This window comes from Amblyomma mixtum, chromosome 8, assembly GCF_055824585.1.
Source record: "Amblyomma mixtum isolate Tamu chromosome 8, ASM5582458v1, whole genome shotgun sequence".
Taxonomy (NCBI): Eukaryota; Metazoa; Arthropoda; class Arachnida; order Ixodida; family Ixodidae; genus Amblyomma; species Amblyomma mixtum.
This window is the reverse complement of record NC_143019.1, coordinates 54,228,614-54,255,680: the sequence shown is the minus strand read 5'-3', so window position 1 is coordinate 54,255,680 and position 27,067 is coordinate 54,228,614. Positions and strand designations below refer to the sequence as shown.

Here is a 27,067-nt window from a genome sequence, read left to right as displayed (position 1 = left end):
TTACACCTTAAAAGCCCCGTCTGAGGCGACTGCGTAAAGACGAGGGTGAAGTGATAAACCTTTCGTGCACTGCGACATCTGGCGGCGTTATTAAAGAAACCATAGGGGCCTAACCTGACCTGATGCCCTCCACTAAGACTTGCCTCAAAGCCAGCCCACAGTGCTGCTTCGATTGTATGCTTCGATTAATCCTGATGAGCAATTACTGCCTTAATTACAAACCTACTCCACCTTGGGAGATTCCCCTAAGCATTGGAACATCACAATTCCCGCTTCGAGTTGTTGATCAATTCTCTCGCGCCTTACCATACGCTAGCCATTGCGGTTCGTTGAGTTTACTGAACGACTGCTCCGGCGAGGTGGTGTTCCCGGGTTCGAACCCCGGACCAGGACGATATTTTTCTTCAACTGCGATGCTTCTGTAAAAGCTTAGCTTTCCTGTGTGGCCCTCTGGCAGCACTTTGATGGATGGTACACTGTAAACAGAAAGGGGTAAACAGGGTGTAAGCTGTTCTCTAACTCCCTTATAAAAGGGAGTTCGCTAGAGGACATTTTACTTACATTTTACTCCTGTAAATAACTAGAAGAATAAGAATGGGGTGCAGCGCATATGGCAGATTACCTCAAATCATGAATGGCACTTTACCAATATCCCTAAAGAGAAAAGTATACAACAGCTGTATCTTACCGGTACTCTTCCAATGGGGCAGAAACGTGGAGGCTAACAAAGAGGGTTCAGCTTAAGTTAAGGACAACGCAGCGAGCTATGGAAAGGTAAATGATAGGAGTAACGTTAAGAGATCGGAAGAGGGCGGAGTGGGTGAGGGAACAAACGCGGGTTAATGACATCCTAGTTGAAATCAAGAGGAAGAAATGGGCTTGGGCAGGGCATGTAATGCGAAGGCAAGATAACCGCTGGTCCTTAAGGGTAACGGAGTGGATTCCAAGAGAAGGCAAGCGTAGCAGGGGACGGCAGAAAGTTAGGTGGGCGGATGAGATTAAGAAGTTTGCGGGGGATACAGTGGTCGCAACTGGCAAAGGACAGGGTTAATTGGAGAGACATGGGAGATGCCTTTGCCCTGCAGTGGGTGTAGCCAGGCTGATGATGATGATGTTTAGAGTGTGTTAATTACTCCTTTATTACAAATGTACTCTATCTTAGAGGATTCCCGTAAACATGGGACCAACGCTGCTTCCACTTGTAAAAATCCATTAAGGTATTAAACGCCTTGCGAACATGCAAGTGAGATCTTAGAGGCATACTCTCACAGGGCGAGTCGCAAAGCCATTCAGGCGACATTCCTCTGAGCGGCCAGCGATGAAACCTTCTTTCTTTCTCTCTTTCCTTTTTGCATTCCAAGTGCCGCTGCGGCCGGATGGTGGGCATGTTGCAACAAAGGCACGAGCAAAGGTACGTCGCGAACAAAGGCAAGAGGAACGGCAGCAGCAGGAGGGGGAGGTTGTGGCAAGGGTGCGAAGGCCGCCTGAAGGCTGCCCGCGGTCGACCGAAAAGACAATGAGGCCCGAAGACGTCGGCGATAACGAATCGCACAAGAGAATCGAGATTATCGTCCTGGCAGCCTCTTATCCTGGAACGGACCCCCCCCCCCCCCCCCTCTCCTCACTCCTCACACCTACACAACCAGGTCCGATTTGAGAAGACCTTTTGTTCTTTGCCTACGGCCCTGTGTGGCGAGCCGCCTCAAAAATAGCGGCTGACGCTACCGCGGCCGCATTTTCGTTTTTTTTTTCTTTATCTTGCTGGTTCTTTTCTTCTCCGCGGGCTTCGAAAAGGGGAGAGGGGGGGGGGAATAGCAGTGCGCTCATACACTGCGTTTGTCGCGGAGAGACGGCTGGTCGTCTCGTCTTATCTCGCCGAGCGGGACGAGTCAACAGCACGGCCCTGTGAGCTGTCCACTGGGACACGGTCGAGTCGAGGAAGCGACTAGAATAACGGGCAGGTGTCGACGCAAACTCGATGTGAGCAAAGTGGACTGCCGGGATACAGCTGGCGCCGAAATTATTTAATCCTAAAGCAGCACGAAACTCCAGGCCGAAATAGTGTGGCAATGAGGCGTCATGTGTCTAGTTTCTGGCGGTTATAAATATGATGGTGGTGCCACCTATGAGCAGAGCAGTCACCTATAAAGGCGGCGCTCTGTGACTTTTCCTTTTCCCACACAATTGTATTTCGTGGAGCCCTGAGCAGTTCATCTTAATACCGTCACGACGGTTACCTACACTTCAAGACGAAGACGAATCCTTTTGTCGAAACGTTGGCGAGCACCCTGAAACTTTCCTCTTCCTTATTCACTTTGTGATGACCTCCAAGTTCTGGATCCGTTTGGCGAAACGAGTTTCGTATTTGGATGCATGGGATCTATGGGACATTTCACGACACTCTGGGCAGGTTCCTGTTTGGTTGTGGGGCGAGCGTATAGGAACTCCCTGTCTCGAATCTTTATTGGTCGATAGGCTCGTGTTGCCAAGTGTCTCCAACAGGCCAGTCTCTAATATGAGGGGCGGAGCCGCCGTGGTGGCTCAGTGGTTATGGCGTTCGGCTGCTGACCCGACAGACGCGGGCTCAATCCCGACCGCGGCGGTCGAATTTCTATGGAGGCGAAATTCTGGAGGCCCGTGTACTGTATGATGTTAGTGCACGTTAAAGAAGCTCAGGTGGTCGAAATTATCCAAGAGCCCTCCACTATGGCGTCTCTCGTAGCCTGAGTCCCTCTGGGACACTAAACCCCGTAAAACTGAACCAAGCTAATATGACGGCGTTGCTCGACATCTTTGTGAAAATGCATGTATGGAGAGCTACGCAATTAGTTTGATTAAATAGCTCTGGCTGGCGTATAAGTATATGGAGAAATACAGGAGGAAGCAAAAGCAATACATAGGGCACAAAGAAAGGAGGGACATAACACCGCCGCAACACATACAAACGAGCTCACAGTACTGCAGAGGAACCTCGTTATAACGAAATCGTTTATAACGAAATCATGGCTATAACGAAGCAATCATGATTCCGCTTGGAAGCTTGGTTAACACGCGCTATAACGGAACTACGGCTACAACAAAGTAATCGCCGGGTTCCTTCAACTTCGTTGTATTAAGGTTCAAGTGTACAGGAACGACAGCGGAGTCCGTTATAATTGCTTGGCACGTGGAATTGCCCCATCTGTACTTTTTACGGTCTTTGGCCTTTCTACAAATTACTCCGCGATTCGTTTTTATTACACACCGAATATGCATACTAAATTTCCAACCACTTGTAAGAAAGAAGGAAAGAATGCCATAGCAACATTTATTGCGACACCTTTATGTGGGCTAGCCGCCCTTACACAGTATCCCTATATGAAGCCTGTAGGTGCAATGAATTCACAATGCGTGAAGGGAAATATGTGAATTTTCGCAAGTAGTGAAGGGCAGTGAGTAGCAAGACGATCGAACGCAAACAAAGCGAACGCAAGAATAGCAAGGGACGAGTCTGGTCTATACTTTCTTCAGCAGTTTTAACAGCAATGCAGGGGAGATTCGGAGGATACCGTGAGGCCTTTCGTTCCGCAGTGAGTTTGACCCTGCAGCTGTTGAGGTTTTGCGAATGCAATTTTACATAGACAGTGACCTCGTTAGACTATTGACATTTGTTTAAAGATTAAATTCGAAAACAGCGGCGGTCAGGTGAAGCAACTATCAAAGACTCCACAAGGTTGACAGAGCACCCGATAACCTGTACTCAAGAGCGCTTTGTCTTTCTTGTGAAATCAAAGTTTTTCCTCTCTGCCCACATATTTTTGCATGTAGCTGATAGGCACGGCTGATAGGCACCTATGAATCAATTGAGAACACAATTCCGCTTGCTATATATGCGCGGCGGCCGAACAGGGTAGGGTTCTGGTCTATTCAGCATTCAATATGACTCCAAATCATCGCGCATGCCTACAGTGCGATAACAAGTATAGAGACCCCATCAGCCTTATCCTGCGGTTTCCTTAATCTCTCTCCCTCGATAACACGCGCCGGACTTCCCCGGGGGCTCAGAAACTGCACAAGTCGTTGCGGCGTTGAATCCAGTGTTGCTTGCTGCTATACCATGCTATACTGTCACTACTGCATCTCCATACATGTGAAGCAAAAACGGAAGCGTCGAACGCAGACCGTAAAAGAAGAATGCGACGACCTGATAATAACTTGTTTCCAAGAATCTCCCATTCTGCTCGATGATACCGGACATGTCGACAAGTTAAGATGGCTCGTACCTGATGACATAGATAAATTGAAAGGTTACGTCGATGTCGAAAGAATGGGACGAATGGATGTACAGTCGTGAGCAGCCTTGTCTAGAGCGCTCGGGCGGTGCACTTCCTTGCAAACAAATCCAGATTTTGTGGCAGCCTCTAGGGTCCAGCTGCAACGCTTGCAGGGAAGTAGCGCCAGATAGCCTCGTAAACAAAGCAGGCACGAAAACTTTGCCCTGTAATGAGGGGCTGCTGTCTAATTCCGGTTTTTGTTACCAAGTGCGCACGGCTCAAGCGCTCTAGACAAGGCTGCTCACCACTGTACAGTCGTCAGCAATATCAGTGGGAACAAAGTTTGAGCATTCGTTTATTGATGACTTCATAGTTATATGCGACAAGCACATTTTTTTTTTGCTAACTAGTCTTTCTCTTGGCGTACACTATACAAAATTCATTCCCCAATTCAGTGGAGAAATAACCCGAAAATTCGCAGATTTGTTCAAAAAGTTTCTTCCCGCCTGCATTGCTCGAGACTGTAGTTTAATTAAGATAAGAATGGCTCACCCAGTCCGGCACTGAGCCGATCTCCGGTATGAAGGCCGTAGAACTCTAAGAGAACGTCAAACGCTCTCTTTTTCAAGGCATGCAACGGCGCACTACAAATAGTTTCCTTACAGGTGCGAACATAGTGTCTCGTGTAAACGTAAGTGAAATGTAAATGTCAAATGCTTATGTAATCAAACGTATAATGTTAACGTATAGTGGTGTACATATTTCTGGAAATCGACACCGTTACAGGCGCACAAGCTGCACCTGTGAGGGAATGTGCGAAACGCTTCTTTAACTTTGAACACGTCTGATAAGAAATGCAGTTAACGCTCCCATTTGCACGGAGGAAGGTTCGAGAAGTCCTGACGCAGGCCTGATTATGCGAAACTGAACTATTCTCTGCGGATTTTCGCATTCTGTTATGTTCAGTTGGCTTAATTAGTCGTTTTCTGTGTCCCACTGGGAACTTTATTTTCGCTTAAATTTCATTTTTGCCTTACAAAGAGCCTTGGTTCCGCTTAAATTTTTCTTTTGCCTTACAAGAAGTTTTATTTTCACTTGAACTCCTTTTGGTGTCTACAAGAAGCTTTGGTTCCGCTTAGATTTCTTTTTTGCTGCACAAGGAGTTCGTTCCGCTTAAATTATTTCTGCATTGCAAGGCTGAGCTTTGGTTCCCGCTGAAATTTCTGCCTATGCCGTACAAGGAGGTTCGGTTCCGCTTAAATTTCTTCTGTCGCCTAACAAAGAACTTTTTTCCCGCTTAACTTAATTTTTGCCTTGGAAGGAGCACTGGTTCCGCTTAAATTTCTTTTTGTCTTGCGAGGAGTTCTTGTTCCGCTTACTTTTTTTTTGCCTTACAAGGAGAACCATTACTAGAAAGCGTGCCCTTACAGAAAAAGTTTTAGACACTCTATAGAGTGTCTGTCGACTGCTGTCTACAAAGTCTATAGACAAAAGTCTATAGGCAATACAAATGCCATAGACAGTCTATAGACAATGTATAGATTTATAGCCATACACGTTTAGTAGACTTTTGTCTATAGAGGGTCTATAGACTATGAATAGACAAAAAGCAATATCTATAGGAAGTCAATAGAGTCAATAACAAGTCTATAGACTGTCTATAGACCATTTTTATAAGGGTGAAACGCTTCATAATTTCTGTCGCCTTCACTGCGCTAGCCACGCTAACGACTTGGCTTCGGTTGCCGATGCGCACAATATATGCGCACACGACAAATTAAAAAAAAAGCACTCAGCAGGATTCATAAACGGCTGTTCTCGACAGCGTGTTTCGTTGCATGTGAAAGCAAAACGCAAGATCGATAGTGCTCTGCTCTGGCGATGCAGGCTGCGATAAGGCACTTATATTTTCGCACGCACGCCGTACATGCAACGCAGTTTCCTGACACTGTTTGCACACAAAGCTGACCCTGCTCCCTGTTATGCTGGGCAACGCTATTCGAATCGTTGACATTCCTATCCGGTCACAGCGCGACCACCGAGTAGATCTTGCATTTCCGTAGATAAGAGATGCTTACAAGCGATAAGCTTCGAAAGTGAGAGCCAAAAATAATGTCCCCTTGACTTTTTTCAAGCGCTCGAATCGCCCTCTCGCGGTGCACTTAGTCAATGGCGTTTACACTCGGAGGCGATCGCGCTGAAAATATGAAAAGGCGGCCAGCAAAAAAAAAAAGAAGAAAAATTGACGGTCGATTAGCGTGCTCGGGTTTAACAATAATAATAAAAATATTAATAATAGTTTTTTATTTGGGTTTATGAAATAGAGAAACCGAGGACGTACAGGCTAAATGTGTTACAATTACCTGACGAGGGCCTGTCTTCCTGGACAAAGGCATTCAACAACAGCAACAAACAGCATTCATTCCATAATTCGTCCCATTGGAATATTGTTTTCGCACTAATATATGAAAATATTGCGTTCATAAACTGTTTCACTTTGAAAAATTCTTTTGTCGAGAATTATTGGGTATGACCTCAACTTCGAAGCCACTGAGCTACCGCGGCAGGCAAGTCATATTTTCCATGAGCTATTTGTATTCACTGGTCAGAGTTGCGACGAGAAGCCGACTTTCGGGAACTCTCCCGTCCATACAGAATTACGTCAGTGTAGCGCATATTACAAGGTACACCGAACCACAACGAAATGCAGGGAAAGACCGTTATACAACAGCTCGTTGACGTAACTGCGCCCAAGAGCGGAAGGTACGAAGAATGAAAGACAGAAAGGAAACTAGAACAACGGTGGCGGGAGGGGGGGGGGGGGGGGGGGGGGGGCAAACCGACTCAACGAGAGCGCAGAGGGAACAGACGGTCACTGAGTCCAAAAGTGAAAACGGTGCCCCGGATAAGAACGCGCACGCGTTGTTATGGCATAGACGCGAAGTCGTTGGCAGCCCAGTGGAGAGAGGGAATCCACAGCGGAAAGAAAAAAAAATGAGAGAAGAGATTAGGAAACACACAGCAAAAAAAGAAAGAAGGCGTGATGGCACGAAAGATTGATTCCAGCTGAAAAGAAAAACTAGAGGAGAAACAAAAAGAGAAGTGGGAGACAAGATGTATTAAAGAGGGAGTGATAACTCAGAGACTTGTCCGTTTTCCACGGGCTCCTCTGGGGGGCGCTTGTGTGAGGGGAAAGAAGGGGGAGGGAGAGGAAAGGGCAAAACAAAACACCCAGTGCAGGCAGCAATACCGCCGAAGGAGGCGTCGGAGAAGGAAAAACAAAGCAGCGAGAGGGGCAAAAAAACAAAGAAGACAGAGGGTGTGGGCGGGAGGGCAGTGGCGGTGAGTATCCCGTTATGCGGCACCACTGCTCTCTGGCACGTGCCCGCCAGGAGCCCCAGATGGACGCGGGGGCGCGTGGCAAGTTGGCACGCTTCAAGCGGCACGCCGAGCAGCTGACGCCATGGCGGCTGGCGGGCGTCCGCCAAGACTCTCTAATGAGGAGTGCTTCGCATCGCCACCGCAACACTTACTTACCCCCTCCCTCAGAGGGCAGAGAGCGCGGAGCAGCAAGGCAGCAGCGCACCTGGGCAGAGCGTAAGGAACGCTGCGACGGTGGTTGCGCCCCCCCCCCCCCCCCCCCACACACACACACACACACACACACTGCCCCTTCTCTCCATTACCCCCTCTTCACCCTCTCTTATCCTTCTCTCAGCCTTACAGTCGTCATGCTCGAAGGAGCCTCACAACCGCAGGAGTGTAGCGGCAAGCATGGTTCGCGAATACCGGTCTCTTATTCCCTCACCCCGCTGGGCCAAGTGGTGGTACCGTTATCGCCGCGGCGCCGTTACATCGCCTCGGCGTAGTGGAGTTGGATGCACCGCTATAGCGGCTTGGAAGCGTGAGAAAGGCCGGCTGCTCTGCACTGTCAGAAGCTTCGTTGTTACTGTTCGCTCTTAAAGTATCGGCATCTTTTGTATGTCATTGCCCAGGACGAGCCGAAGACGCGCTTTTTACACGTAAAAAATCTGAGCAGCACAACCATTGTGACGCTTTAGACTGTGCTAAGTACTAAGCCCAACTGCGTATGCCAACCTGAAGGGGCCTCGTCTAGATCGAGGGCTAAATGGCTTACTTCACAACACCCGCTAGCAATAGTATATTATGTACAGTCGAGCAATACTAGATTATGTACAGTCGGGGACAAAAGTCTCTGGACCGTGTGTTCCTCAAACGAAGCTCATAGAGAAACTGAAACGACAGCGTCGAAATGTGCTCTCTAGAGACTCGTCTCCTCCCATATTAACGTCTTCACTGCGGCTGGGGACCATGCTCGTGGAGATGAAAGAACAAAATTTTGACTTTTACCTCCACAGGTGTGGTCTCCAGGCGCCGAATAATAGCAGAGCTATCGGCTTCGTTAGAGGAACACGTGGTCCGGAGACTTTTGTCCCCAACTATACTCCTGAAGCTGAATTTCATCGCAGCTACTCTGTGCCCTTAACCCTTGACTTAGTGTTAAGATAGAAACGTTAGCTATATTTGTTGTCACGTGACTATACTCCTTAAAGTGAGACATGAGAAACCAACTAGTTCAACTCCGTGCGCTTTAGTCTCTTGGTGGCATTGATGTCAAGTGTATAGCACAATTCTCGCCCTCTCGCCATCTTCACCTTTGCGCAACCTGGGTCTTACTGATGGTAGATAGACACCCGCGTTATGCCTGTTACAGTTATGAGTGCGGACTACTGGACGTATACAGAAGAGATATAAAGACCAATGTCACGCAGCTCAGCGGGAGCAAAGGTGATGACAGTACATATACGCACAGAAGCGGTGTCTCTCAAGTGCAGACCAGCACGCAGTTAACAGTTTTACTTTCTGTTTTCCCTCCCGCTAATCGAAGCGTTGAACGAGGAGACCTGTAGCTACATGGTCCACCTTCTAACACGTATAGTTGTCGTCTTCTCCAAAAATATACCGGCCTTTGGTACTGGACCACATACCTAAGCTCCTGTCTCCCCCCCTTCCTTTCTGTGGCTAGTAATCTGCGAAGGGCTGAGGACATCAGCTCAACTAAATCCTTAGATGTATGGAGCTCTGGCGATGCAAAACTATAGCCCCACAGCAAACACAGAAGTGCACAGGCCGAAGCCTGTGCACTTCTGACAAAGGCTTATCACACAAGCTCGTCTACAACAGTTTCCCGCAAGAACCCAGTTTCTGCTTTCAAGGCGCCCAGCGCTTAACACTCTGTTTAACGCGTTCATCATTCAGTTCGCGGCGCTCAGCGCATAATGTTCAGCACTGAGATCTTACATCGTTCATTTCTCAATGCCCAGCGTATAATATTCAGCACTGAGATCTTACATCGTTCCGCCGCCGCGATGGCTCAGTGGTTATGGTGCTCGGCTGCTGACCCGAAAGACGCGGGTTCGATCCCGGCCGCGGCGGTTGAATTTCTTTAGAGGCGAAATTCTAGAGGCCCGTGTGCTGTGCGATGTCAGTGCACGTTAAAGAACCCCAGGTGGTCGAAATTTCCGGAGTCCTCCACTGCGGCGTCTCTCATAGCCTAAGTCGCTTTGGGACGTTAAACTCCATAAACCAAACCAAACATCGTTCAGTTCGCAACGTTCAGCTTTCCCGTTTCACAGGGCGCCCGCTTCACATTTCAGCAGACCCTTCCACGCGTGCCCGGGCTTGCTCTCCGTTTCCAGTGAACGCAACTAAGCGAAGCGAAAGCGGAGTATTACGGCAGCCGCGCCGCTGCCTGCGCTCCAGGCAGCTTTGCGCAGCCGGGCATGACCCCGCGACGACCATCGTCGTCCAGTCTCGAGAGGAGGTCGTTCTCCGCAACGCCCCCCCCCCCCCCCCCCCCCCTCTCTCGCTACACGTGGGAGGCTCAAGGAAGACGACGAAGCGCCATATGTTGGATTATATAATCGCATACAGCAGTACGGTACGTCTCGCGTGGCCTGTTGTCTCTGGCTGGCTTCCGCCGCGGTCCCTGGTGCGTGCAAATGTCCGCTGTGAAGCTTGCGTTGTGACGATACTGGAACGGAACCAGTACTCTGTGATAACCAGTGGCGTAGCCAGAAATTTTGTTCGGGGGGGGGGGGGGGGGGGGGGGGGGGGGGGGGCTCTTGTTGCAGCGCGGCCTCCTCATAGAATATGTGGAGGGATCAAACGCAAGAATAATAACTGCACTGCCATTGACAATGCCATTGTGTATTAGATAACGCTACGCACTGTCTAGACGAAAGAAATATGGATTTCTTTAAATAAAAGAATGCATTCGTATGTCTTAAAAATCATGGCAGGCATAACTGATACCAATGCTTCCCTGTTCTTGCATATTTAATAAGTAAAGACAATATCACACGAAGTCTAGAACTATATCAGTCCGAAACGCCGGGGCTAGGCTGGGAAAAATCTACTCCTTCCTTTTAATTATTATTTTAACAAAACACTTCTACTGCTGTCATTTGAGTCAGATGGTTAATTTATGCTAAACGACGGTAAAGAGCTCCACAAAAAAAAAATGAACACAGAAGCATAACACGCACGGCCGGCGCACGGTTTAAACTACCGTAGATCCATCGATAAATGTTTCCTCTGTTTCAGTGGAGTTTGTCTGGTTTGTGCCAGTGATCCATTCCCTATACGCGTCGTCCTGTTTCTGTCATCTCTTCCCTCAGTAAGATAGTTATCTTCCTCATGGAAGTAAATTTGTTGTTTACTTTATCAAGTCAGGCTTCTGCTTTCGATTAATTTATTGCAAACATTCTTAATCATCAGGAGTGAATAGTTTGTAACGCTAACTGTTGAAACAATGCTTTATGCCATGACCATTTAGACTTCCGTTCCTTATGCTGTGTGCAGGGGTGGTATTCTGCCGGTGTCGCCTTTTGCGACATGTCGCATTAGGGCGGGGCCTAAAAAAGTGCGTACAGTTGCTCGAGGAAACGGAAAACGCCCCTGGCACTTTCGTCTGCGGTGCTTTCATTCACTCCGAGAAGCGACAATTTACCACTGCTGATTCACTAGCAGCAGTAGTTTCGTATCTTTCATAGCAAGAATATTTGCCATCACATGACGTCTAATGTTCAAAAACATTTGCAAATTTAATATAAACTCGCTTTACTTCATTTAAGTCTATAAAACACCGCGAAAAAGCTCCAAATCTAATTTTGTTTCGTTCCGGATGGTTGTGCTAGGTTTCGGCTGCGTTTCGGGCAGTTGCAGACGGTAGCAGTGTAGCTGGAGGTCCCATTAGGCTTGCGCGCTCCAGAATCGAGAGCGTATCTCAAAAACTAGGCTGAATTGCAGCTTAAACTTTATCGTCAAAGCAAGGTAAGTCATAGCGAAAAGCAACAACACCAGTAGTTGCCAGTAAACATGCCGACCGGAATCGCAAGGACTGCTGAATTGGCTGAAGCGGACGGCTCTCGCTTGGAAGGACGCCGCCATGTTTTCACGCTAAGGGCGCAAAAGCCGCAACTGCCGATTGCGTTCGTACGCTAACGGTAGCCCGTCGCCCGCGCGAATCGCTTCAGCGCATTCCGTTGTTCGACTAAGCGTAGTAAATTGGGGCGACGTCACGGTGACGTAGCAGGAAGGCGGATCCGTGTCGTCACGCCGCCGTCACCACGGCAGGAGCCAATCAGCGAAGAGCGAATGCGACATGTCGCAAAAGGCGACACCGGGAGAATACCACCCCAGATGTCACGGCTGTGGTTTAGCGCAAGCAAGCTACAACTTAAGCCTTCAGTATATACAGCGCGATCACCAGCGGAGGCGTGTCCACAAAATTGATATTTTTTAAGTCAACGTTAGATAGATATTACATTCTTCGCCAGCAACACTGATCTCTTTTCATTCAGAGTTTAATTATCATTGCAGCATTTTTTTGCCAAATTATGCATATTTAAAGGCATTAAAACCAAATTCATGATTCTTGGACCTCAATTTTAATTGTTAGGCAGCGGTTGGATATTGAAGGACACTGTTATGGAAATACTGAACTCAATGGTCCATTCTTCCAATGCGCAGAAAAATATTTCCTTTAAAATTTTCCCATCGCTCGCATCGAGTATTTAAGAATGGTGTAGAAAACCGATATGTAAGCCTCCCAAGGGGAAGTCTGGGGACATGCTTATTGTCATAGTGGAATCATATTAAGTTTTATACAAGATAATAAGCGCAGCTATGCTCAAGCCAGCGGGAGGTTACAACTCTACAAGCATGACGTACAAGTATTCTAGTATTCTTGCACTATATATATATATATATATATATATATATATATATATATATATATATATATATATATATATATATATATATAAGCAAACAAGGGAAGGGGAATGAGGGGCTCGTTATAAATATGAAAGAAGCCAACAGCCACAGAAACCAAGGGGCACAGGGGATTTTTAATTTATTTATTTATTTTGTGGTGTTGATCAATTTAGAATATTACTGAACATGTTATCGCTTAAAGCTAATTGATTAGAAAAGCAGAAGAAAAAACAACCACTGCCGCTCGGATCCGACCGGCGGCAGTGGTTGTTTTTTCTTCTGCTTTTCTAATCAATTAGCTTTAAGCGATAACATGTTCAGTAATATTCTAAATTGATCAACACCACAAAATAAATAAATAAATTAAAAATCCCCTGTGCCCCTTGGTTTCTGTGGCTGTTGGCTTCTTTCATATATATATATATATATATATGTCGTGTCACGACATTTGCCCTGGAAAGAAAGGTAAACTGTTGAGTTTGCATCATTACAGGAACTTGAAGTCACCGTTTTTGTATCTCTTGGTAATTTCAGTGCTGGTCATTGACGGCCGAACTGCAAAACTGGCAAGTTCTGAGCGAACGGCTTAGTCGATGAATGCAGCGGCGGCAACTCTGCCTCCAAACAATTGCGACAGTTCGACGCCCCACATCGGAATCTCACTTAATATATTACAGCGACTGACTGACGTACTCGGTGCGATAAAGGACGTCTTATCTTTCCTATCGGAGACAGTCTTAATTGCAGCGTTTTCGTCCGTTCATTGATCGTGTTAAAAATTTCCACTAAGTGTCCTTCGACGAAGGGGGGGAAATAAAGAAAGAAAACACTTTCGATAAAAGGGAGAACAGAGGCAGCTGCTGATGAAAAGCTTTCAGTAAAGCATAACTATAAATATACAGTAAGCATGGCAAGTACAGAACAAGATAGAGAAGCTTTGAGTGCCATTGGAAGAAATAGAGATAAAGGAATAAAAAAAATACTATCAGCCCTTTACGAGATATCACTGCAGGTAAGTTCATCCTGCGCCTGAAGTACGCAAAAAAAAAAGCGACAGGTATGCCAAATCAGCTTCTACGACGTGACCGAAGGTAGCTCGCGTCCTCGTCAAAAACAACGTTCAGAAGCGCGTGACCATTGCTTGTTAGCTAGCAGCATGGTGACCTCAGTCCGCAAGACTACAGAACTGATTTCCCAGTAGAACAAGTAAGGGCGTCCTGTTTTCTTTTTTTTTGTTTCCTGCCTCAGTTGTCGCAAAGTTAACAAAGAAAGTGCATGGGAAAGGTATGGGGCAAGGGACGGAAGGGGGGGTGGTGGGATGTTGTCGGCAGGCCTGCAGCCACATCGTCGTACTGGGCTTATTTTGCCGCGTTCAGTAAGGTCATGCTAATCAAGCCGGGTGAGAGAGTGCGTGTCATTGGCGCACTCCTATCCTGTCGTATCAGCTTGGCGAGGTCGTATAAGCATGTATACTATGTACAGGCATGAACAGGCAGCACCAGCAGCAGGACGCCTACGCGGGCAAGGACACCAGCGTTCCAAATGCTCCAGGAAGTGCGCAGCGAGCAAGTCTAAACACTGCGAACCCTCTCGACCAGAAGCTTTTTGTTTTTGTTTTCCTTTGCAACGATCGACCATATATGCCAGCGGATATATTGGGGTTCTATTTTTTGCGTCTAGTACTTAGTAAATTCGCTTTCGGAGCTTTTAGCTAGATAAACTAAATATTTTGTCACTGTCTCTCTACTCTAGTCAGTGGACGGTTTCGCTGGGTTGCAACGTACAGTGGTGAGCAGCCTTGTCTAGAGCGCTCGGGCGGTGCACTTCCTTGCAAACAAATCCAGATTTTGTGGCAGCCTCTAGGGTCCAGCTGCAACGCTTGCACGGAAGTAGCGCCAGATAGCCTCGTAAACAAAGCAGGCACGAAAACTTTGCCCTGTAATGAGGGGCTGCTCTCTAATTTCGGTTTTTGTTACCAAGTGCGCACTGCTCAAGCGCTCTAGACAAGGCTGCTCACCACTGTACGGCATCGGTCTCGGAAGACCTTGGGCCACAGAGCCTGATTTGAAGTCATCTAGTGGGGCTACTTATACGTTCTCTATGAAGCTGCCAAGGTCACGAGGGCCAAGAGGAGAAGTCTCCTTCATCCTTCAAAAATTTTTGAACTTCAAGGGTGCCGCAAATTACCCATAAGACAATCCCTATACTTAGCCTGAAGACATTTGGAAAGTAGCACATCATGAATATTCGATAAATGAATATAATCGGTAGGTATGTGTGTGGCACGCACACTTTTTCCTCTTTTCTGAATAATTTTCTCATGGGCGGATGTCAATGAGTAATTACTCTCTTATTAAAAATCTACTCCACCTTGTGGGATTCCCCTCAACATTTGACCATAGTCGAGTGACATCCATTAGCCATGTGTAATTAATTGGATTGCATTATTATTGACGGAATTCATCCGTGTGTGTGCGCACGCTCAAACTGAATGTTGCCTTTCATACCACCTCTGCCTGTTCAATCACAGGTTCTACAGGTAGAAGCGTCCAAGATTTTGGTCTCGATGATATGTTCCCAGAATATGTTGAAAATATGTTTCAGCAGCGTGTGATGCAAGCTTGGTGTTTAACACACAAATATAAATCACATTGCAGTTGCTAGAATAACATGGAAGACTCAAGTTGCTTCGGAAGTAAGTAGGGGGGGGGGGGGGGGGGTAGCGATGCATGCGAGACCACCTCACTTGTCTCCATGCTTGCATGCCTGATTACGACTGTGGTCTGTGCAAAGGGGACACTAGAAAACTGGAACCCTATCGGAATCTTATCAAACGTTTTCTTCTCCATGGAAACGGAACGCCCATACATGCACTACTTCAGCGCAAGGGGCGGTGTATGGTAACTGCACCTTGCAAAGATTTCGCCATTCGACTGTTAGGCTTAACTGCAACAGTGTTGTTCGCAGTAAAAATAAGCGGAAAAAACCAATGGAAAGGTTGCGTCGGCACTGCGTTTTCATACTCCCGATTCTTTCTCCAGCGCGTTCTGAAGAAACCAGCAGCAGAAAATAGAAACAGGAATTGGTTTAGTTTATTGGTGCTCAACGTCCCAAAGCGGCTCAGGCTATGAGGGACGCCTTAGTGAAGGGCTCCGGAAATTTCGACCACCTGGGGTTCTTTAACGTGCACCGACATCGCACAGTACACGGGCCTCTAGAATTTCGCCTCCATCGATATTCGGACGCCGCGGCCGGGATCGAAACCGCGTCTTTCGGGTCAGCAGCCGAGCGCCGTAACCATTGAGCCACCGCGGCGGGTGAAACAGGAATTAATACGGAAACAACAAAATACAGAACAGCGGAGTGAAATAAGAGATAAAAAGATTTTGTTGCGCTCAGTACAACAAGGAGACCATAAAAAGCAGTGGTGTTGATGCACAGTATAGTTAAATTTAAACTTATTTAATTTTAATATTTTTTTAAACTGCCGCCGCGGTGGCTCAGTGGTTATGGTGCTCGGCTGTTGACCCGAAAGACGCGGGCTTGATCCCGGCGGCGGCGGTCGAATTTCGATGGAGGCGAAATTCTAGAGGCCCGTGTACTGTGCGATGTCAGTGCACGTTAAAGAACCCCAGGTGGTCGAAATTTCCGGAGCCCTTCACTACGGCGTCCCTCATAGCCTGAGTCGCTTTGGGACATTAAACCACATAAACCAAACCAAACCAGTTAAATTTAAACTGAGGTTATCTGACGCCTTCTGAATTTGTCGAGTAAATGGGAAAAAATGGATCGTCTCCGTTTTCTCCCATAGGGGACCTCAGCATAACGAAGACACATCCCGTTTACAGCTTCATTGTGGCAGGAGATCCGGGTTCCCTCAAAACTTCCTAGGAAGCTTAGCTCACTTCGACACGTATACGCACTAACAGGCGTTCAAAGCACGCCAGGACAAGTTGGAATGCTCGGGTCCCGTTATCTTGCATATTGCTTGAGCGTGACGAGGCCACTGCGGAGAGCAAGTTATAGGTTCCGCTTGGGAGCTGACTTGTCTTCTTTGTTTCTCTATTTGTTTCTTTTTCTAGCGCCGGGTATTGTTCGGAAATGCCACTGCATGGCCTTATCTTTCGTCGGTGATGAACGGAGGCCCGCACCGCCTACGTGTCCGCGAACGTCCGTGGAGACAAACACCTCTAAAAGGTATACACGTTTTTTTTTTCTCTGTCAGCCAAAAACCACGACCTCGCGAAGCGGCATTTCAAAGCCAGGTGCAAGGAGATGAGAGCGAAAAAAATAACGTACCTAAGCCCGTATAAGCTTTTCAGCGTGTGGAAACCAGTGCGTTCAGGAAACAATGCCCGCTGTACCGGTCGCACGGGTGTGTGTTTTCAGGCTACTGATTCACGTTCGCGGTGAGCGTAGCAAAGGAAATGAGATTAGGCGAGCGTATCTTAAGCGGCAGATCTCTCCGATAGAGCCGCGAACGTAATTAGGAAACCGCAGCCTGTATAGCCAATCTTATATATATATTACATCCAGAATGGAAGAACGCGTAGGAGCTAATGAGTCGGCCGTAACGAGACGCTCACGTTTTTGTCCGAAGAGTATCACTTATCCACGGGAGTTACAAATATTGGAAAGGCCCCCTAATCTTTGTGAGAGGAGTTATTGCCTTTGATTGGAATTGAAGTGAAGTACTGAGGTTAAGTCTTGCGAAAGACCTGGAAAATGCCATTTCTATAGCAGACGAACGTAATTGGAAGCGGCAACGACGCGATACTGTGTGAATTGACAGAGGCGTTTCTCACCCGAAAGAAAGGGTCAGATTGCGTCAGCAATCCGCCAGCTTTGCTTTGTAGCCGTATGGTTGAGCTTGGGAGGATGCCAATGAGTAATTACTACCTTACCAGAAATCATCTCCACCTGGGGGGATTCCCCTAAACATTTGAACATCTCTGTTCCCACTTCGAGTTATTGATCAATTCTCTCTCGCCCTACCATAAAGCTTGCCGTTCCGGTTAGCTCAGTTGGTAGAGCGACTGCTCCGGTGAAGAGGTGGTCCCGGGTTCGAACCCCGGACCAGGGCAAATTTTTCTTTAATTACGAAGTTTCTGAGTGAGCTGTATAGCTTTCCCTCGTAGCCGATATATGGCTGCGTTTGGGTGGATACCAATGAGTAATTACTAAACTTCAGAGTAAGACTAATTAATTAATAAGTAAGTAACTAAGTAAGTAATTACTAGACTAGAGTAAGACTTCAGTTGATAGTCCAGTCGTTGTGGCGTGTACACTCCTCTTGTCCCTCGTCTTGCGTGACTGGTTTTTTTTTTTCCTTTTACAATGTACCAACTGGTCCGCATTTCAAACCTTGAGTAATTACTCCCTTATTACAAATTTTCCCCACCTTGGGGGATTCCCCTAAACATCTGACCAGCACTCCATCGGTGAAGCTTTACTCTAATGAGCATAATTTTTTAGATAGATTTATCTGGGGTGGGTCTTTCGTTTTTGCTCTGTGATTTGCACTATTGCCAGAAGTATTTATTCATGGAAGAAAATCTGTATAAATGCGTGTGTTTCATCCATCAAAAATTTTGACATCACGGCGGCGACCCGCATTGGAGCAATGCGAAAGCAAAACGTCCACATACTATATAGACGTCCGTAGCTGTTCTGACGTCCATGTACTATATCGACGTCGAAGGCTATTTTGACGTGTAAGTATTTTTTCGAGTTTAATTATTTAACTAATTACGCCTCATCAACAAAATTTTGCTCACGGCAACATTTTACCACACACTATCGGTCACAATCACACTTTCACATATTGATCTTCAGAGAACGACGTAATCGTGCGGACAAAATTTGCGAACCCTTTTCGCTGACGCCACAGAGCCATATGTCAGTGCACGTTAAAGAACCCCAGGTGGTCGAAATTTCCGGAGCCCTTCACTACGGCGTCCCTCATAGCCTGAGTTGCTTCGGGACGTAAAACCCCAATAAACCAAACCAAACCAAACCATACCATATTATGCTCTTTCATTAATAAAACCAGTTGAGAGTAGCCCTCCTCCCGTTCATCGGCTGTTCTTCTTCTTTTCTGTCGCTCTACATACATTCCCAATAGCAAAATGAACCAACTTGCCTAACAGAAATTATTACGAAAAAAAAGAGGCTCCACGTCCACAGCGTACAGGGAGAGGGGTGTGTCCGGCCGTGCCCATAAATAAACTTTAGTATATACACAGTCCACTCCTGCAGAAAGTGTGTTGGACGTCGATGCACATTTCCGGGACAATAATCACTCATTTGCACCCATACGCGATGTGGGGCACGTGCGAATAGCAAAACGGTGCCGAGCCTTGTGTGTGGGCTATCAACGCTCCTTCCAGCCATGATATGCGGCGGCTGCTTCTCGCTATGGAAACAGTAACACCTGTGTTGTGAAAACACATTTGCCCTTATCTGCTCACGCTCAGTGAGTTCACCGAAGGAAAGCAGTGCTCGCCTATCGCCTCGCTCCCTGTTATGTACAAGTTCTCTGAAAAATACCATCCGAGGCGGAGGTGAGAGAGAATGAAAGAAAAAATAATGAAAAAAAAGGACGCGGCCCTTCAAAAGCCCGTTCTGTTACTGACGTAGTAAACAACGGGGAAATATACATAGGTTGGCGTTGTGAGCGTGGTAACATTCGATGTTTCAGTGCGTCCTGCCATTTTGTCACACACGCACACGCGCACAAAAGCATTTTGAAATCTACGTATACGTTTTGGAAAACAATGACCACTGTGCATGTAGTGGCGCTGTAGCGCGTCTAACGACTGCTGTCCAAACTTAGACCTTATTCTTGCGATACTCGTGGTCGTACTATTCCGACCGGCCCTTTCCAACCGTTTCAAGTGCGTCTTGTATTGCCTTAACGAGACGAACACCTACAGTCTTTGTCAAAAGTAACCAGGTGCAGGTTTTTCTTCTCAGTCGTATATTAAAGCTATTGTGCCAGCCCTCAAGGTCTAAATCTCTGTATGGTAAGAAGAACCCCTGCTCTCACCTTCAAAGAACTTTCTGATCTTTAGGGAAGCCGTGAGGGCTCTGTTATACGAATGAGAAGCGAACCATGGAGCCTGGTTACTTTTGACAAAGACTGTACCTGCCTGCAGGATGCTTATGTATAAGCGCAGTGTATCGGGAGCTCGCTGACGATTTTCAACGTGTAACAGCTAAGCGCGAGGAAGACTCACGGTACCGCTCCTAAGTATGAAGCTTTCAACTCCCAGCAACCAAACTGCAATGTTCCCGCGAGGGTAGACCCACACGTTAAGCAACTAGGGAAAAACTCGCAAGTAACTTATTCCGACACGCTCATTTTGGTCCCGGTGTTCGTAGGCGTTTGTAGGCGTTCGTAGTCGTTCGTAGGCGTTCGTAGTGACAATACATGTCCGTGCTTTTGGGCGGGATACAGAAAAGGAGAAAGAGGAAGGGAAAGGAATGGGGGAGGAGAAGGATTTCCCCCGCAAAGCTCCCCAAGTGCGCGCCCATCAAGATTCTCGATTTCGCTCCAACTTATCCCGTAATAGCGTTCTCGCGGCTCGAGCAGCAGAGGTTAATGAATCAGCCCGGGGCCGAGCGGGCTAGCTCTGCAGGGTAAAACTAATCGTCGCCGATTACGGACTCTTCCCCGAGCTCTTGGCGAAAGAGACGAGATGATTGCCGGCCCGGGAAAGTGTAGAGTTGGTCGTCGTGTATATGGTATGTGCATGGACGGAGAAACCCTCTTGATGCAGCTGCCGAGGAAGGGCGTATGTACTTCGGTACAGCGAGCACTCGCAGTCCTTTACGAAATCATGGAGGCTTCATGGCGATGTTCGTAGAAGTGCCGTAGTTGTAGCCCTCTGTAAACGCGGTCGCGAAAGTTAGGCGGCGGGGTTGACGCAGGGGACCAGAGAATCGTCTTTGTGAGCGTCGGAAAAGCCGGCGCCCAGCTTAACCGTTTGCGGATAGGAACTGCTCACGTCACAGTCGCTATGGCAATTTCAGAAGTCGAGTAAATTTAGTGGCGCTTTCCTCTAATCCAACGAGCTGAGCATTATTTACGTTTCTTTAAAAAAATATTCCTACTGTCTGCGTTACTTAGATGTTACGCGTCTCTAGATGTTACGCGTTGCATTTGTAGACGTTAGACAATACGTATATATACGATGCGCATGTTTCTTGCTTCTGCATTCATTCAAAAGTAGTGGAAGCTTTCTTAAGCGCCTCTCTAAAGAATCCCACTTATATATTATAGTTGCTCCTGAGACTGGTCGACGTGAATATCATCTATCTATACCGGTACGTATGAGTCGCAATCGAGTTAGCACAGAAAGTAGTCTGCTAGTGTTATCTGAAGGATTCGACGGAGCCCGTCATGAACACGCATGTGCTAACTAGCAATACTATGCTCACTTCTTACATTGGCTTTGGGTTAAAGATGTGTACTTTGAGGGTTTGTAAGTGCTCTCGGATTTAGTTTCTTTTCAGACGCCCTCAATGCCAGAACACACGATGGAGTCAGTTGTCACGCGCAGAAAAAGTGCGCGCGAGAAGAACAAAAAAAAAATATTGAAAGCATGAAATTAGCCGCTTTTGCGTAAGTTGTGAGTAGCTAAATCGTCAGCAGGAGATGCTGAGAAGTTAATTACGTGTTATGTGTACACCAATAAAATGGGCGTCAGGAAAACTTCATCGGCACGCACTTGTGAAAAAAAATCTATCAAGAGCATGCATCTCTTAACCAGTGTGAACCATGAACAGGAAGTGCAGTTACTTCGCATATATCGAGTCGCACTGCAAACACTCGCTTCATAACTTTCCACCCCAAAGACCCCGGCGCCGTGTTTTGTTACAAGAAGAGGCAATGTGGAACCCTTCCTTCATTGTCTTCCAGCTTCGGTTGTACTGCACAGAACTGCATCGAGACGTAGTTTAGCGCGGGGCGTTTCTTGGCTGCTTGAACGCGAGGTGGGCTGCATATATCGCGGCCTCAACGGGGTGAGGCGGGGTCGGGCGCTTAATTTCGATGGCTGCGAACACAAGACGGGCGGAGGGGGGGTCTTCGCGTAGCTTCCCCGGGACCGGAGTCGTTGATGACGGCGCAAGAGGAGGCGTATAGTACGGCGAATGTTTCCCCGAGACCTGGAGCAATGAAAGATGACTCCGGCGGAGTAAATGAGGGGCACACGATCGTGTCAGCACGAGAGATATGCATACACGGACGCACCGCGAAGATTTCCTGTCTTTATTATATTTCTTGGTGTGAGTTTCATCGTCGGGACCTCTGTAATGGTTGAGGTGGTATCTGCGTCGTGATGTAGTCCTTCGAATGAACAGTTTGAACTTTGAATCAGAGCTGTTAAAGCCTTTTCTGTCTTCATTACACTTTAAGGTTCACCTTCTTCGCCGGGACCTGTGTGTAATGGTTCTTCTGAATGGTCTTCCGAATGAACCTTTGGACTCTAGTTATATACGCGTTACTGGCTAGAGCTCTGAAACTGGTTTCTCATGCATACAGGCATGCACCTGACGCGTGGCAGGAGAAGCGAGGCGAGTCCCCCTAAACAACGTCTAGCTGTTGGCGGCTTCAGACAGACGGCGATGTCACCGGACAGTTCACAACTTCATGGCCGTCCTAATACTAAAGCGTTAATTAAAGAAATCCTTGTGGAGTCGACGCTTACACTATAAGGCAAGTATTTGAGCAGGCTAGCTGGCTCCTTATAGTAAACAAGTCAAACTAATATGTGAAGCCGGAGACTCAAGCAGGGCGCAGATTATTAATGTGAGAGCATTATATGACTGTGTCGCGTCAGCAAAAAGTATCCGCAATAAGTGTACGCAAATTTTGTCCACACGATTACGTCGTTCTCTGCAGACAAATGTTTGAAAGTGTGATTGTGACAGATAGTGCGTGACAAAACGTTGGCGTGGGAAAAGTTTGGTTGATGAGGTGCAATTTGTTAATTAACTAAACACGAAAAAAACGCCAAAAATACACTTAGACGTCAAAATAGCCATGAACGTCGATATAGTACATGGACGTCCGAACAGCCACGGACGTCGATATAGTACATGGACGTCAGAGCAGCCACGGACGTCACTATAGTACATGGACGTCAGAACAGCCACGGACGTCGATATAGTATGCGAACGTTTTGCGTTCGCATTGCTCCAATGCGGGTCGTCGCAGTGATCTCAAAGTTTTTTTTTTTTTTTTCAGTTCCTTGACTCTTTCAACGCGGCTCCTACACTGTAAACACGAATACGCATATATGGCAGTATAAAAGGAGTAATCTCTCCCCTATAGCAATTTCTTTTATCAAAAGGAGTAGGCTATAGGACAACTTTACTCTTTTTACTCCCTTCTGTCAAGGGTGCACGCACGCAACGTCGGAGAGCATGAGTACATCTCCATGCGTCTTCGGGGGAGACGTTTATCCGCTCACGGATCGACAGCGCGTTCTTTACTCAGCCTTTAACGCGCATACACACCCGCGCACGCGGACACACGACGGACGTGAAAAATCTCGCACGACGCTGCCACTGCCACCCGAAGTGCTTCCTTTTCGTGCAACGGCGGGAAAAGAAAGGGGGGGGGGGGGGGGGGGGGGGTTGTCTCTCTCCGTCAGGAAGTGTCGTGATGGGGCGAGACAGTCGCAGCAGCCCGGCCTTGCCTGTGCAAACGCGATCCATTCTTCGGTGCAGAGACAGAGGCCTTCTCCTTCACGGCGCTTGAGCACACACATAAGTCGCGGGCCACGCTTCTCAGGAAGAGAAAGGGTTGAGTCAACAGGCGCGTCGCGAAGATGGAGCTTGCGTGCGCGCCAGAATGGTTCTAACGGAGGCGAGGATTAATGGGTCGATGGGCTTTGCAGGCACAGCTGTGTGAGGGGTCTGATGATGGTTATACCTATTTGAGGGGCCGAGTGTCGTAATATGTCGTGTAAAAAAAAAAGAAAAACTTCCTCGATGACCTAAAGGCCGATGAAAATGCGGTCGGAGCAGGCTCTCCTGAGGGAGTGCCCCGAATTGCCCAAAACGGAGTGGGTGGCGCCTATCGCGTCTAGCTCTCTTTCTTCTTTTTTTTTTCTTTCTCTTTGTATACAGTCTTCCTGCCTTCTGTGTTTTCTTTCCTTCTTCCCATGCCTTGTTTCTTTGGTTGCTTCTTTCTCTTCTTATATTTATCTCCTTCTTCTGTTTTTTCTTTCCTTTATTTTTACTTTTCTTTTCGACTAGCAGACGACAATAAAAACTACGCGGACATTAATCAAAATTATGTACGGGGAATGCGATAGCAGTACATGTAGCCAATTTAATTTCGTTCCACACCACAACACCGGATTTTTCCGTAATCAAGCTTCAGTTGGCTGCTATGAAGGTGGAGAAAAGGGACGGGGAGGTGGCAGGTGGACCGTCACGTACCCTCACGACGTCATGACTGTCTCGAGCAATCAGCGAATTTTATGACATTCAACAACGCCGGATCGGCAAATCAGCGAATTTTATTACAGAACACAACGCCGATTTTTTTTTTCCGTAATGAGCCTTCTCTCGGCTGAGGTGTAGGTCGAGATTGGGGGCGGGAGGGAGGTTGCAGGTGGATTGCCACGTGACCTGTTGACGTCACAACTGCCTCGAGCAATAAGAGTATGTGGAGAATGGGGGCGAGAGAGAGGTTGCAGGTGGATCGTCACGTGACCTGATGACATCACAACTGCTTCGAGCAATCAGAGTAGGTGGAGAATGGGGGCGAGAGAGAGGTTGCAGGTGGATCGTCACGCGACCTGATGACGTCATAACTGTCTTGAGCAATCAGAGAATTTTATGACACACCAGAACGCCAGCTCGGCCAATCAGAGAATCTTATGACAGACCACAACACTAGGTATTTACCACGATGAGGCTTTTAATGCTGCCACATTAAAAATAAACGCTAGCATAAATTGAGGAAATTTTCACCTTTATCGAATTTCTTTTAATAATCAGTGCTAAGTCGTCACAAGCGGAACAGATGTCTCCACTGTCCTCCGGAGCGTATACTGTTGTAGCCACAACACTGTGTAGTCAAGGCTCGTCAACAGCTTACTGCGCAGATCGCCACGGCCTGTTTGACCTGTAGTTAGGTGCTCCAAGAGCACAGTGCAAGGCTGTTCTGTCTATTTCCTGCCTTCTTTGTTTTCTTTGGCCGGCAACGGTCAGAGAGCGACATCATCTACTATATCTTGTGCTCGGAGGCAGGAGAGCCTCAGAAACTGCGACGCGCCACATTGAGCTGCGCGTTTCCGGAAATAAGAAAAAAAAAACAAGAAGTGGAACGCAAGGACGGCGTTGGTGGCCGATAAACTGTACGTAACGCGGCTCTAATCTGCGCGGCCGTTGACATAAAGAAAAAGGCAAAAGTGCAGCATGGAGCGCAGTGTCCTTCGGAGCTCTGCATATATGGCGGTGACACACACGGACAGTTGAAGAGGATGAGGGGGCCCGGAGAGGGCAGGAGAGCCCTGCTTCGCACCTCTGCGCACATACTCCACGCACCATGATGAAAGCTGTATACTATATACGGCTCTCAACCTAGTCGGGACAGCTTTAGTCTATATCGGTGTAGTGTACATCCTCTTCTGACCGGCCAAATAACTACCAAGTTTGCTTCACCCCAGGATATTATTTGTGATTCTGGATTTAAGTATTTTTAAACTAAATATTCGTCGCAAGACGCTGCATGTTAGTGAAGGCGTAGAAACCCGTAACATACGGAATTAATACAGGTTTCTTTCTCTTTCTTTCTTTCATTCTTTCCTACTTTCTTTCTTTCTTTCTTTCTTTCTTTCCTTCTTTCTTTCCTTCTTTCTTTCTTTCTTTCCTTCTTTCCTTCTTTCTTTCTTTCTTTCTTCCTTTCTTTCTTTCTTTCTTCCTTTCTTTCCTTCTTTCTTTATTTCCTTCTTTCTTCCTTTCTTTCTTTCCTTCCTTCTTTCTTTCTTCCTTTCTTTCCTCTTTCTTTCTTTCTTTCTTTCTGCGTTTTTCTTTCCTTTCGTTTTTCGTTCTTTCTCTCTTTCGTTCCATCTTTCTTTCTTCCCTACTTTCCTTCTTTCTTCCTTTCTCTCTTTCTTTCTTTTTCCTTCCTTCTTTCTTCCTTTCCTTCTTGCTTTCTTCCTTCCCTTCTTCCTTTCTTTCCTTCTTTCTTTCTTTCCTTCTTTCTTTCTTTCCTTCTTTCTTTCTTTCTTCTTCCCTTCTTTCTTTCTTCCTTTCTTTCTTTCTTTCCTTCTTTCTTTCTTTCTTCCTTTCTCTCTTTCTTTCTTTCTTTCTTTTTCCTTCCTTCTTTCTTTCTTTCTTTCTTCCTTCCCTTCTTCCTTTCTTTGCTTCTTTCTTTCTTTCCTTCTTCTGTTCTTCCATTTCTTCCTTTCTTCTTTTTTTCCCTCTTTATTCTCTTCTTTCTTTCGTCCTTCCTTTTTATCTTTCTTTTTCTCGCTGTCTTTCCTTCTTACTTTTACTTCCTGTTTTTCCTTCTTTCTTTTCGTGGTCCAAGGTGCACGTGTGTACAGGAACGACCTCGCTAAAGGCCGTTAAGCAAGCACACCACCACTACGCAAGGTGCGAGGCCGTTATCAACCCCCTAGCAGCATTATTCCTGTCGATAAAAGGTGCGAAACCAATTAGGCAGCGTCGTTAATGTCACCACGCGGTGCATGATGTGCAAACAATTGCTTGGCAACCACTCAAGGTCCTTGCGGTAAACAGCAATAAAAAAAAAGCGCCTCAGCATGTTGCGTGCTGAGACAACGGGCGTCATCCGATCGCTCTCGCGAGGAACTCGGATGGATGCAGATTTTCGAAAGCGATTGCTCTAATCACGTGCGCGAAATGTCAGAGGTACGCGCATTTATCTTCGTTGGGAAACGTCGCCGACTTGTGACGCGTGTACACGATCTGCACAGTAGCGTTGACAAGCTTCCTGTGTACATAGCTTGCCCACTATCAATGCCAGCTGGCGACAAGCCGTCTGTGGTGTCCTTGTGAAGGCAGGTCAAACTACTGAACAGGCAGGGTACGCCCGATAACTTTATATTTTTCGGGGCCGACCACATATAGTTCTGTGTCGAAACGCTATATGAAAAGCGTCGCAGTCCGCCACGCGCGAAGAATTGTGCGTTCTTGCACATAGAAGTGTACGCTCTTTACACCTTTATTTAATTAAATCTAGAATCAAAGCTCATCAATATCTAATTATGGTATTGTACGTACTGCTGCTAAAAACGCAAAGGTATTGTACATATGAGGGTGTGGATAATACACCCTGAAGTTTTTTTCTCCTGTAGCTTTAGCATAGGCTATCCTGGAATTAGCGTAATGACATTTTATTTGGCGGAAAGCCTGAAGTGTGAGGCACTCAGTATATAGCAGTACTATATGGACGGACAGTATGGACTACGCTTGGCAGTTCTTTACGGCGCGTAAATGTCTTCACATTGATTTTAAGCTAAGCC

General features: G+C 47.0%; 1 protein-coding gene across 1 annotated transcript in view; it reads right to left on the bottom strand.

The window, feature by feature from the left end:
* pros (homeobox protein prospero) overlaps positions 1-27,067 on the bottom strand; it is a 229,242-nt gene that overhangs the window by 120,756 nt on the left and 81,419 nt on the right. The window lies entirely within an intron of this gene.